This window comes from Sorghum bicolor, chromosome 10, assembly GCF_000003195.3.
Source record: "Sorghum bicolor cultivar BTx623 chromosome 10, Sorghum_bicolor_NCBIv3, whole genome shotgun sequence".
Classification (NCBI taxonomy): Eukaryota; Viridiplantae; Streptophyta; class Magnoliopsida; order Poales; family Poaceae; genus Sorghum; species Sorghum bicolor.
Window position 1 is genome coordinate 25,216,430 of NC_012879.2, and position 14,395 is coordinate 25,230,824.

Below are 14,395 nucleotides of genomic sequence, written 5' to 3' on the forward strand. Positions count from 1 at the left end.
AAGAACTGTGAGTACATTTTGGTGGCGGTAGATTATGTCTCCAAGTGGGTAGAGGCATTACCTTGCAAGCTTGCCGACAACGTCAGTTCAAAGAGGATGTTTCAAGAAATTATATTTCCAAGATTTGGAGTCCCCAGTGTAGTGATAAGTGATGGAGGAGCACACATCATCGACAAATGCTTCAAGCAATATCTATCAAAACATGGAATCCGCCACAACGTCGCTACCCCCTATCATCCTCAGACAAGTGGCCAAGCAGAGACTTCCAACAAACAAATCAAGAATATTCTTCAGAAGACAGTAAATGAAATGGGAACGGCGTGGAAAGACAACTTACCCGATGCACTCTGGGCATACCGGACAGCATACAAGACCCCAATTGGAATGTCTCCATACCAATTGGTGTACGGGAAGACTTGCGATTAAAATGACGAAGGACCATTCAAGGTAATTAATTCATCATCCCACGGAGCTATCACACTTCAAAATGACGAAGGTACGATATTCAAGGTAAATGGTCAACGTCTTAAATTATTTTTAGAGCCCAATAAAGAATTAGAAGAAATAGACGTAGTCCATTTTTACCTTCCCAATGAGAATTAGAGCCCAACCTTTTTACTCTGATGTTTTTGGGTCATATATATATTTTTCTAAATAATTTCGCATCTAGAAACGCGCTCGAGAAAGTGGGCCCACAGAGGGGCCAGAGAGAGGGCGGGCGCCCAGATCAGGTGGGCGGGCGCCCAGCTCCTGTTCTCCCTCGGTCCCGATTTTCTCTGTTATGGAAAATGCATTTATGGTAATCCGAATAATCCCTCAGATGGAAAGTTTCGCACGCACATCGACGGGAGCCACCCGAACAACCCATAGAGGCACTTTTTGACCCCTATATAAACAGACCCCTGACCTCAGTTTTCAAACACCAAGCCACCAAGCCTTCTCTCCTTCAATTAGAGCTTGATTAGTTCCTTGCTGCTCCAATGGCTGAGAAGTACCACGATGATTGGGAAGTCGTCCCCTTCAACCTCAACATGGAGCCTGTGGAAGACCCCGATGCCCGTGCTCTCGTCCCGGCCAACACAGAGCGACAGCTAGAAGCCATGCCATTACGCCAACGCAGCTCCGCCCAATTTTACCATGCTCAACCTGTTCTCACCGCACCGCCACAACCCCTACTCCTCAAAGGATCATCATCCAAGACGAAGACCACCATCAAGGTGCCAACCGGCACAAGGATCCTTCCACCTAGACCCAATGAGAGGGTCGTGGGAGTCAAGACCAACCGGAGCGGCGAGATCAGCAGTATTCGCTACACTATGGAGGAGGAAAGGCCTTACTTTGAATGGATTAGAGCAGCCAAAGTCCGTTTCATCCCTCCAAAGGCAGCCCCGAAGCACGCTCTCAATGCTTTTGAGACACCTCCCAAGCGTCGCAAGACTATAATGGATATTGATGAGGACGTTCACAGGCTAGACAGAGTTATCATAGACCTCCAGTCCTCGATTAATTCCCTCACTAGGCAGCTCTCTAACCACAACACCATTATACTAGGCCTTAGGCAGGATCTTGCCAGTGCCAACAAGAAGATTAAGGAATTAGAGCGCCGCTAAGTTATCTAGATTAGACCTTAAGGCAATGCATCTTAGTCATCTATCTTTAAATTCGGTTTAGGTTCATTATTATCATCAGTTTGTTACTTCTATCGTCAGTTTGCTACAAGTCTTTTGTAATAAATGCCTCAAGATTAATAAAGAGTATTATTATTATTATGTCTTGTGTGTCTCTACTTTATTTTTGTAAGAAAGCAGAAAACAAGTATGGGGGAGATACCTCGACATGCCAAACACACTTCGACTACACCACTCCACGATTCAGGTACACACTCTGCACACTTTACTTTACACATACACATATCTTGATTATGCAGAATACTGTTTCCAACATGATATATTAAAAAGATTAAAATATTTCTAATCATGATTAATCTCATTCTGTGATATTTCCTGAAAACTTGCAATTATTGAAAATCATTTTAAAAACCCTGTGTTACTTAAGTCAATATGGAATATGTGATGGTAGAGTAAGAGTTTCTTATTCTTGATATCATTGCTATTTGGAGAATTTATTTCAAAATATTCAAAATTCTAGCTACCATCCTCAGTGTTTTATATGGCTGATAAAACTGAAAATATTAATGATTATAAAAGCTATCTACTCTGTATTGAGTTTGTTCAAAATGAGTTAGACCCTTGTTGAGAGATTTATCATTCTCCTAAGATCAAGACATTTATTCAAAAGATTCACCCTTCCGAAGTATTATTGCATTAGAGGCATGGGCTATGCAAAAATAGAGATATTTCGAGGAAATAAAAAGGAGCAAGTGCTCGACAACCTCGCACAAAAAATGGACAAGTGTCCGGCAGTAGAATTAGGGATACCTCGGTATCCACTTAAAAAAGAGAGAGAGAAAAGAAGAAAATGATAGCCCATGGTCCCTCTAATAAGCAATATGCCAGCAAGAGTTGACAAAGATTTTAATTTCCAAAGTCTTTGATCTAAGAGTATGACATTCCCCTCCTCGGATCCCGTTTTGATCAGGCAATAAATGCAAAGTAAGTATGCTTTAGAATTTTTGCAAAATAAAACAGCCTCAGTGAGATATATAAACGATAATGAGTGATATGAGAGAACCTATGAGGATAAAAATGTATGCTAACTTTCTTTCAAAAATATACAAAAACTCCAAGTGACAAGATTGAGAAGAAAGGATCTTAACCATATACTTCCCTGACTATAGTACACAATGGAAATTTAACACCCTGCAGTTATAAAGAGAATGTTTTAAATGTTTACCCTAGATATTTTTCTTAACCATCCTTTTCTCGAGTACGAGTAAAAGCCTAAGTATGGGGGTATTTGTTGACGGTTCTTAAGTATCAATTGTAATTATCAAATAAACAAGGGAAAGGACCAATATGCAACCAACACCTAGAATTAGGGAAGGACCAACGTGCCAAAAACGCATAGAGGAGGAGGACTATATAAGGAGACCCCCTAGCCCCTGGAGAAGACAAGAAATTATCATAGAGATTGAGGGGTGCCCTCGAAGGAAAACCTCTTCTCTAATTAATATTTCTTTTTAGGCTTAGCAACCAATGTAAAGTAGAAATAGATCTTCTAGTTTCTACTAGATTGAGAGAGATAGAGTGGAGGTGTAGATTGGAGGAAGCCCAGCCTATCGGTGTCTACTCCAAGCTTGTACCTGCGGGATCAAGTTCTCCAAACCCGAAGCTTGCTCCTAGGATTCTTCAGTATTTCGACTTCTAAAGTCTAGTAAGTTCTTGTTTTATTGTTCTTATGGTTTATGAGTTTACTTTAATCTCTTTGCATAGAGTTTAGAGTAATCATTGCTGGCGTAAACGTGGTGTTTAGGCTGGGGTACTCATAGATATTCCCTGACTAGCTGGACCATGGTAGTAGTGAGGAACGGGACAATTCCGAGTTACCTTTGCAGACCATATCTCGTTAGCAGGAAGGATAGGGTTTATAGGTGCGGGTTGAACATCCTTTGTGGTGTCTAGATTCCATTAGCCTCCTATTGACGGTCCTTAATGCTCACATTTAACCATCAACTAATCATAGAAAAGGATCCAAATGCAACCAACACCTAGACTTAGGGTTTTATCTGACAGAATTCCACAAGTTTTGGTGTTTGCCTATTTCTGCAGGGGGTTATCAGGAAATATGGAAGAAAGGCCCACACGTCGGGTTTACATAGAGATACTAACGTGCCGCACAATTATCTACCATCTAGAAGACTCCAGAAGCCACGGGACCGAAGCGGAGGCCGAGGGGGCTCAGGCACTGGGCGCCCGCCCTACCTTACTGGGCGCCCGCCCTCCCCCTGGACCAAACAGAGTCCAATTCGGGGACAACGCTCCACCGACCTAAAGGATCAAGGAAAACCACACGATCAATGTCGGTTTGATCCGACGGCCCAGATTCACTTGAAGGGACTATAAAACCAGACCCCCTGGCCCCTGGAGATCATACCTCTTCTACAGAATCAAAGTTAGGGTTTTAATTCTTCATCCAAGTAGAGAGGGTCCCTCTAGTTCTTCTAGTTCTACCTCTAGTTCATCTAGATCTAGTTCTAGTTCTAGTTCCTCTAGTTCTAGTTCTAGTTAGTTCTAGTTGTAATCTAGAAAATAGGGAGAGAGAAGAGGAGAGCGGAAGAGGAGCCGGATCTGTCGGATCTTCCTCAACATTGTACTTTTGCAGCATCTGGTTCGTTCTTCATCGTTCTCCAGGTTCTTCAACTCATAACTCCTGAGTTCTCTAATTACTTTTATTTACATTCAAGTTATTTATTGGATTCCCGCTTGCATCAAGTGCTCTAGTCTTTGAAACATTAGAGTAGTAATCAATAGATTAGACGTGGTGTTTAGTCTTGCGATTACCTGGAATTGCACCCAATCCCACGGATTGTTGTGGTAGCCCTAGGGTAGTGACAGCCCTAACGGTCGACGTATTCCACCACGTTCGGATCGGTGTTTGTAGGACCGTAGTCAGACCTTCCTAGCCCCCTTCTCATCTCTTTCTGTGGTTAATGCTCTGATGTCGCGATATAGATAATCTTGAAGTAATTCTTGATTCTTAGATCAACTAGAGAACTCTCAGGAAACTTCCTCTCTTCCTACCAAAAATAATTATATAGTTATCCTTGGGCGATCTTGGATCTTAATTAGTACACTCACGTTCCCTGTGGAAAATCGATACTCTGGAATACTCCCGGGTGAAAGCTACATCGGTATCCGTGCGCTTGCGGATTTTTCTGTTTGCGTTTAAAATACCCAACAAGCTTTCTGGCGCCGTTGCCGGGGAACGATAGCTGTGCTAGTTTCGAACCAAGTCGTCCGTTTATCCTTTTTCTTTTCCTTTTTTACCACACTCACCTTATCACTTTCACCATACCACATGGATTTCACTCTAAGCATTAATGAGCATGGAATTTCTTTCATAGCCACTTCATTTACTCCATGCTCATATGCAACATCTTCACAATCCATTGGTTTTTCCAACATCACCACATTCGAGATCTCCAACCCCCTCGTCCGTTCTATTTATAAAAACTTTAAAAGGGCGGTTGTCGATGCATATGTCTATAATAAATTTTGCAGATCTCGTTGAGTTGATCTTGATATAGGTCAGCGGGGAAACCACTTCACTGACATAAATTGATGGTTTCCCAAGGACGAGCTTAGTGTCCTAAAACAAGCACTGATCAGATTGTAACATGAGCTTTTAATTATTTGCAATATTACCTTGTGAATTGAGCATATAAGGATAATTGTAAAAATATTCCTTCAGGTATTCTTGTCACTAACCTTTCCAGGATTGGAGCAAGAAGATCGGATGAATGACAAACACAAGGTATGTCCAACCAATCATCATACAACATTGAATTAAATTCATCCAAACTTGAATTTTGCAAAATTCAAGCTTGGGGGAGTACTTTACATAAAAACATCCTTTGCCATGTTGCTATGTTGGTTGTCCCTACCTTTAAGACATGCTCAATTTGTTAAATACTAATCACACTACTTCATCTCCACTTGAGTAGATCTCTATAAATGCTCTCATACCACCTTTATTTGCTTTAGTATATGTCTAGGTTTGGAGTAGTTTCATTTATCTCTTAATTAAGCATGGTTCTTAGCTAGGAATGATGATCTTACTTCCAAGGGATTTTAAATTAAGCATGGTGCTTAGGTTAAAATGCCCTCCTGAATCATATTAGACATGGTGTCTAGGTTGATTTTTGAGCCGATAGTATGCTATAGTAGATATTGGATATTTTGTTGGACTAACCCCTGCAGGAAAACTTTCAATATCGACCTAGGAAGTCCTGAGATAAACTCACATTGGAGACAAAGAGAGACACACATGAAGTTTAACAACTTACACAAGGAAGGCATAGCTCACAAGAGATGATCCATGGAGGGTGCCACAAATACAATGCACAACCACTAAGAAAGGAAAGCTTCCACAAGGTGATATTGTACCATCACTCTTCAAGTAAGGTAACATCTTAAGGTACTTGACTATCACTTTTATAAGCTTCTCCTTGGTTCTGGCGTTCACATGAATAAAAGAGACAAACATTTATGATTTACAACTCTAGATAACCAAACCAATCGATTCAATATGTTTAGTCCTTCTACCTCTGTGATCCCACACTCCTAATCATATGAACTAAAATGTTGCACACTCAATCTTTGGAAGATATAAACAAAACATAAATATATATAGATTATCTTTCCATAAGGTTGAGCAATCTAATTTGACAAATGTTAAATACTACACTCATGATTTTATTATCCATCAACTTTGTCTTTCTCACAATGCTTAAGGTTAGAGAGAACAAATACACTTTTGGTTTTGTTGGTGTTTTCCACCAACAGGGCCCATGCACTTGATCTCTGCCTTGTCTCTATGAGCAGGTACACTTTGAGCAAAATATGAAGGACTTTTACAACTCCCAGACTCCACCAAGTGAAGAACCTAGATCTACGAGCACAAACACACTGGAGAGACTGGACACTAAGGCAATCAATGCCCTGAGATGGAGTAACCCCGTTGTGGAAGTAATTACTGACCTTCTGCCAGTCAAGAGAGGCGATCCAGGACGCCCCGTCATCCCGATCTCCATCGGCATGGTGAACTTCCCAGAAGCACTCTGCGACTTTGGCTCCAGCGTCAACATTATGCCCAGGGTACTCTATGAAAAATTCTTTACACATCCTTTCCTAGAAACAACCATGTGTTTGCAGCTTGCAGATCAGACACTAAGTTTCCCAAAGGGAATATTGAAGAACCTCTACGTCCGAGTTGGTACCTTATACGCTCCAGCAGACTTCGTGGTGATAGAGACTGGTACTGATGAGAGGGCACCCATCATCCTAGGGAGGCCATTCCTGAACACCTCGGGAGCTGTCATCTAAGCTAGTGCTGCCAAGATCAGTTTCTACATCAAGGGGAGGAAGGAGACGTTTTCCTTCAAGAACAAGACTACACAAATCCCAGAGCAATCCCAACATGAACCAAGAAAGAGGACCAACAGGAGGAACAGGAACAAGCAAATGTGGACCAAGTCAGCTACGATGGTCTCTGCAGTTCAAGGAGGTCAAAATGGTTGACTTAAGTCACCGTTCCTGACCAAGATGGGTGACCCTGGTGTTCCAAGCATCGAGTGCACAATCAACGGATATTCTTTTCAGAAGACACTCTACGACACCGGATCTGACGTCAACATAATGGCCGCAGTCACCTATCAACTCCCATTCGGAACCATGCCCCTAAAACCGACATATATTCAGCTCCAGATGGCAAATCAGACATTCCGAAAGATTGAAGGTTATTGACATGGGAGAAGATGAGTACAATCCACCCATCATCCTTGGAAGACCGTTCCTCAGCACTGTTAAAGCAATCATCTACATTGGAACCGGAGAAGTCCACATGCACTTCCCCTCTGAGAAGGTACGATGCTATTTTACTGACCCTAATTATATGGTTGAAGACTCTAAGCAGGTCAGGACAAGAAGCAGACGACACAACTGCAACCAGAGGAGGCAAATCATCAAGGATGGATGGGCAGACTACGAAGGAGAAGTAGTGAGGTCTGAAGACATACAGCTTGAACAGAACTGTCCTGAGGAGACCGTAGCCCCGAGTCAGGTGTGGAGAAAGAAGATAGTTATACATGAAGAGCAGGCACCGCCGGAACCACCGACTACGCCATCCAGCGAATCCCAGGACGACTGAGAATACGGAGAGTCCCGTTCAAAGAACTTAAAAACACCGAACGTCTTGCCAAGAGGTAAACTTGGTAGTTATCCTTTTCCTTTCAATTATTTAAAATAGTTTGCTTAGTTCATATCATCTTGAAAAGAAAATAAAAATGTTAAAAATAGTAAGCCCCATGTGAGTATGCTCATGGCATAAAACCCATAAGTACATTCACTGTGGTGGCGTAAAAATGAAATAAATATATTCTGTCCTATAAAAATAAAATTATAAAAATAAAATTATGATCCTACTAAAGAGAGTAACATTTATTGAGGATGCTCAACATGATAAAGGTTAGATATTTATGCTAACACTTAACTAGTTCCACAAAGTTTTGTTGTCTATTTGAGCTCCACAGAATTCAAGGATCAAAGAAGACTAGCAGACGGAGGACATTCTAATCGCTATCAGAATGCTGCCGACATTCAAATACACCTCCGCCAGCTGCTAGCTACATCAGAAGAAATTTCGTCAAAATCCAGCTTGGGGGAGAGCACCCCCATTTATCCAGCTAAGTGTTCTATTCACGTTTATATTTTACTCAAATAATAAAAAGATGCATGATCATAAAAACCTAAATAAAGATTTTATGCTTATATATATCTTTGCTTGGTTTGCTAAATAAATAAATAAATAAAGTTTGCTATGAACCCTCATGATAAGCTCTCACATGGAAATGATGAATAGTTGCTCTGCCATGACTAGTTCCTAAAATTGAAATCTCTCTCAAGTTTAGGCATGACTATTATTAATTAAGATTTGCTCTAAACCTGAACTTGTGGGGAGAGTACTTAATCTGAAGTCTAAGTCGTTAACGGATATGATATTGGAAGGTTGAGCTGCTGTTTATCTGTTCCTAGAGATGCTAGAATTCTGGAGAATTTTATCTTTGAAAAAACTCATTAAAATGTTGCATGATGAGTTCCTGTATGATGAGAGTTTAAATTCCTACCACAGCCATATATACATGCTTGCTAAACTTTGAGCCACACATTTACTTTTTACTGCTTATGAGCATTGAGTGTGGTCAAGCTGTGTAGACCCTTAGGAGCTTGTCATGTGGTTAAGTCAAGATTCACTTGCACGTTCACTCACACATGCTGCTTCTACTCCGGAAGTACGCATCCACATATATCCACCCATTTCCATCTCCAGAATCACCTAAAAATATTCTACTCCTAATCCGGGAGAGAATAGCCAAAAACATTTCTGTTTACCCCTTTGAAATAAATGCTCAAGCTTATCTTGGTTACTACCACTTGCTATATTATTTCAGGAGATGAGTGCTCTAAAAAAAGAAAAAAAAAGAGAAAATAAAAAAAAAGTATACGAGGAAATAAAAAGGGGCAAGTGCCCGGAACCTCGAAAGAAAAGAAAAAGTGAGACGAGAGGTAAAAATGGACAAGTGTCCGACAGTAGAATTAGGGGTACAAGATACCCACCTGAGAGGAAAGAAAAAGAAAATACAGAGCATCTCATTCTTCCCAAAAGTTTCAAAAGAGCAAGGAAGGTATGTATCCCCTTAAAAGAGCATAAGTAAAATTAGACTTCCACCATTGTTATCACCATCATCACCATACACCATTCATTCGCCACACATGCACATCTTGATTTGACTTATTGACTTGTTCTTCTGGATCCATGGTTTGACTATGCAATAAATGTCTTGTAAGTATGTATTAGCTGTCTCCCACCTATGAGCTCCAGATATCAAAACCTTATTAGAGTAGGGTGAGAGAGAAGGCAATGCCACTATGCCTCATACTAAAAATACCACATACTTTGAGAGAAAGGCATACACCATTATTGCCTTGGTAAGGATCCAGAAATACCACAAAAGAGAGACTAGAGAGAGTCATACAAGGAATCTCTGAGTTTTATTTCAAAATCTGCAAAAACTCCAGAGCTATAGTTAATCGAAGAACAAGAGACGAGCAAAGGTTAAGCTTGGGGACGAGCAAAGGTTAAGCTTGGGGGAGCTTGTTGACGGTCCTTAATGCTCACATTTAACCATCAACTAATCATAGAAAAGGATCCAAATGCAACCAACACCTAGACTTAGGGTTTTATCTGACAGAATTCCACCAGTTTTGGTGTTTGCCTATTTCTGCAGGGGGTTATCAGGAAATACGGAAGAAAGGCCCACACGTCGGGTTTACATAGAGATACTAACGTGCCGCACAATTATCTACCATCTAGAAGACTCCAGAAGCCACGGGACCGAACCGGAGGCCGAGGGGGCTCAGGCACTGGGCGCCCGCCCTACCTTACTGGGCGCCCGCCCTCCCCCCTGGACCAAACAGAGTCCAATTCGGGGACAACGCTCCACCGACCTAAAGGATCAAGGAAAACCACACGATCAATGTCGGTTTGATCCGACAGCCCAGATTCATTTGAAGGGACTATAAAACCAGCCCCCCCTTGCCCCTGGAGATCATACCTCTTCTACAGAATCAAAGTTAGGGTTTCAATTCTTCATCCAAGTAGAGAGGATCCCTCTAGTTCTTCTAGTTCTACCTCTAGTTCATCTAGATCTAGTTCTAGTTCATCTAGTTCTAGTTCTAGTTCCTCTAGTTCTAGTTCTAGTTAGTTCTAGTTGTAATCTAGAAAATAGGGAGAGAGAAGAGGAGAGCGGAAGAGGAGCCGGATCTGTCGGATCTTCCTCAACATTGTACTTTTTTGCAGCATCTGGTTCGTTCTCCAGGTTCTTCAACTCATAACTCCTGAGTTCTCTAATTACTTTTATTTACATTCAAGTTATTTATTGGATTCCCGCTTGCATCAAGTGCTCTAGTCTTTGAAACATTAGAGTAGTAATCAATAGATTAGACGTGGTGTTTAGTCTTGCGATTACCTGGAATTGCACCCAATCCCACGGATTGTTGTGGTAGCCCTAGGGTAGTGACAGCCCTAACGGTCGACGTATTCCACCACGTTCGGATCGGTGTTTGTAGGACCGTAGTCAGACCTTCCTAGCCCCCTTCTCATCTCTTTCTGTGGTTAGTGCTCTGATGTCCCAATATAGATAATCTTGAAGTAATTCTTGATTCTTAGATCACTAGAGAACTCTCAGGAAACTTCCTCTCTTCCTACCAAAAATAATTATATAGTTATCCTTGGGCGATCTTGGATCTTAATTAGTACACTCACGTTCCCTGTGGAAAATCGATACTCTGGAATACCCCCGGGTGAAAGCTACATTGGTATCCGTGCGCTTGCGGATTTTTCTGTTTGCGTTTAAAATACCCAACACCTCCCCAATAGAACAGTAGATCATCCTTACCAAGGTTAGAAGGAGACTATGGTTGCAGTCTTCTCTATTTATCACTCACATCGAGAGACATTCTTTGTTGCCTAAGGGTTAGTAGTAATAGACCGGTTAGTCAGATGCACTCTTTCTCCTAGTGGTAAAAAAATAAATACGATACTCTAGATAATTTCCCGGGTGAAGTGCTCACCGATATCTATGCGCTTGCGGATCAATTCCTTATTGCGTTCCCAAATATCAACAGTATCGTTATTTATATTTTTACCACTGGGAAGGGATTAACAATCATCAATATTGATTACAGAATAGAATATGAGATTGAGTATCTATCATTGCATGTATAATTGAGAACATTTATCTAACTCTTTCATACAGGGATAAGTGTCACATAAAAGATGTAAAACAATGAATAGTCACAAAGATAATTGATCTGATCAGCATAACATAGCCACATATAAATATGATAAGCACCTCAATTAGATACTCTAGAAAGTCATTAGCATGGAATTAGAATGAACTACAAGAATATTTCCTAAGTTATTCTCAACTATATAGTCTAGCATTATCATAGTTAGTGCAAGCATACTCAGCAATCATTGCGAGACAAGACTACGCCCATGCGTAGTGATATTAGCAAGGTAAATGAGAAACATAGCAATCACTCCCCTGTAATAATATTGCTCTGCCAGCCCAATACACGAGAGGGGGACTATATAAGAATCAATGAAGCTGTCACTATCACGAACTACCCCACGATCTGGCATATTGGGTACAATCGTAGATAAATATAGTATAAGCACCACGCTTACACAATATCTATCATTTACCCATGGATCCGATGGATAAACACTATATGATCCTAAGCATGTATATAGATCCAATCCAACTAAGCCAAGTACATAACTATGATAAACTAAGAACAATATAATCTTGAATATAAACAAGTAGAGCAAAGTCATAAGCAATATATTGAGGTAGAACAAAGACATATTCATAATATTGAAGAACAAAGATGATTATAAGAACAATTAGAAGAACAATTAGAGAATTACCAAGAATTCTCTTGACAGATCCGGAAACCAATCGAAGATTGACTCCTTCTAGTTCTAATCCTATGTAGCTATGCTAATCTAGATATCTAATTGATGTGGTGGCTCTAATCTTGATCAGAGGCTTCTTCTCCCTTGAGGAATAATGAATTAGGGTTGAGAGGCTCTCCCCTCTAGGGGCCAATGGGTCTGGTTTTATAGTCCCTTCAAATGAATATGAGCCGTTGGATCAAACCGACATTGATTGAATGGTTATCCTTGATCCTTTAGGTCGGTGGAGATCTTTCCCGAAAGAGAGTCCTGATTGGACCCTAGAGGTGGGCGGGCGCCCAGGTCAACTGGGCGGGCGCCCAGTGCCGGGCCCCGTTCGGCCTCCGCTTCCTTCCCGTGGCTTCTAGAGTCTTCTAGATGTAAGATAATTGCGCGGCACGTTGATATCTCTATGTAATCCCGACGTGTGGGCCTTTCTTCCATATTTCCTGATAACCCCCTGCAGAAATAGACAAACACCAAAACTCATGGAATTCTGTCACATAAAACCTAAGTCTAGAAGTTGATTTCATTTGGATCCTTTTCTTTGTTTATTTGATAATTAAATTTGATACTTAAGGACCATCAACACTTGCTACATTATTTCAGGAGATGAGTGCTCTAGAAAAAAAAGAGAGAGAAAGAATATGAGGTAATAAAAAGGGGCAAGTTCCCGGAACCTCGAAGAAAAGAAAAAGTGAGACAAGAGGCAAATGGACAAGTGTCTGCAGTAGAATTAGGGGTACAAGATACCCACCTGAGAGGAAAGAAAAAGAAAAAAAGTAGAGCATCTCATTCTCCTCAAAAAGTTTCAAAAGAGCAAGAAAGGTATGTATCCCCTCAAAAGAGCACAAGTAGAATTAGACTTTCACCATTGTTATCATCATCATTACCATACACCATTCATTCGCTACACATGCACATCTTGATTTGACTTATTGACTTGTTTTTCTAGATCCATGGTTTGATTATGCAATAAATGTCTTGTAAGTATGTATTAGCTGTCTCCCACCTATGAGCTCCAGATATCAAAACCTTATTAGAGTAGGGTGAGAGAGAAGGCAATGCCACTATGCCTCATACCAAAAATACCACATACTTTGAGAGAAAGGCATACACCATTATTGCCTTGGTAAGGATCCAGAAATACCACAAAAGAGAGACTAGAGAGTGTCATACAAGGAATCTCTGAGTTTTATTTCAAAATCTGCAAAAACTCCAGAGCTATAGTTAATCGAAGAACAAGAGACATGGCGCTTGACTAGACCGTTCTATCTTTTAACTGCTCAAGACACAAGTGACGATTGCAAGCCCCATGGTGGAATGTAAAATGAGTAAGTTTAAATCTTAACAGTTTACCCTAACTTAGAGACGAGATCTTGTTTAAATGCATGTGTACCTTTAAGGCATGAAACCACTGCAGAAACTCTTGAGTTCATCTTTGCTCAGGGACGAGCAAAGGTTAAGCTTGGGGGATGTAACAGAACCGTCCAATTTATAAGAATTCAAGTGAATTAGCGACCACGGAGGCAGTCAAGCCAATGGACTTGAACCCATATAAACTGGGTAGTCCGACGAAATCTCAAAAGACGTCGATTCAACCAACATACAACCAAGATCGTACATGATCAAGCATCGCCATCACAGATTACATTCATTCATCACAGAACATAGTTTTACATCACATCAGAGTTTAAAAGTGGTTATTACAAACTAGAGTAGTAGCGGAAACAAAGTAGTTTTAAAACATCACACCCTCAGTTTATAATACATGCCAGTTCCATGGTCAAACCCAACAAAAGCACAACTGAAGATAAACAAGATGATCACGCCCATCATCTATTCATCGTCCGCAGCCGGATGATGGCAGTTAGCGCAGAAGCCGTGATACACGACATCATCTGCAACAGGGGTAAATAAAACGCTGAGTACGAGAATGTACTCAGCTAGACTTACCCGTCTTAAACCAAAATAAAGGGACACCAAGGAGTATGCAAGGCTGATCTTTGTGGACTGGTTTGACTCACCTTTTTGCATAAAACGCCTTTGTTGTAAGTAACCCATTTACCATATTACGCAGCAGGTTCATTACTTAACAACTATCCACTAGATTAGCACCTAATCTAAGCATACACTTGAGTATTTACGCATCACAATAATAACCATATCCAGATTATCACATAGCTATCAATATTCT

The 14,395-nt window shown here is 40.8% G+C and overlaps 1 pseudogene; it reads left to right on the plus strand.

Annotated features, from left to right (window-relative positions):
* The window catches only part of LOC110431292, an 83,710-nt pseudogene that overhangs the window by 34,297 nt on the left and 35,018 nt on the right, over window positions 1–14,395 (plus strand).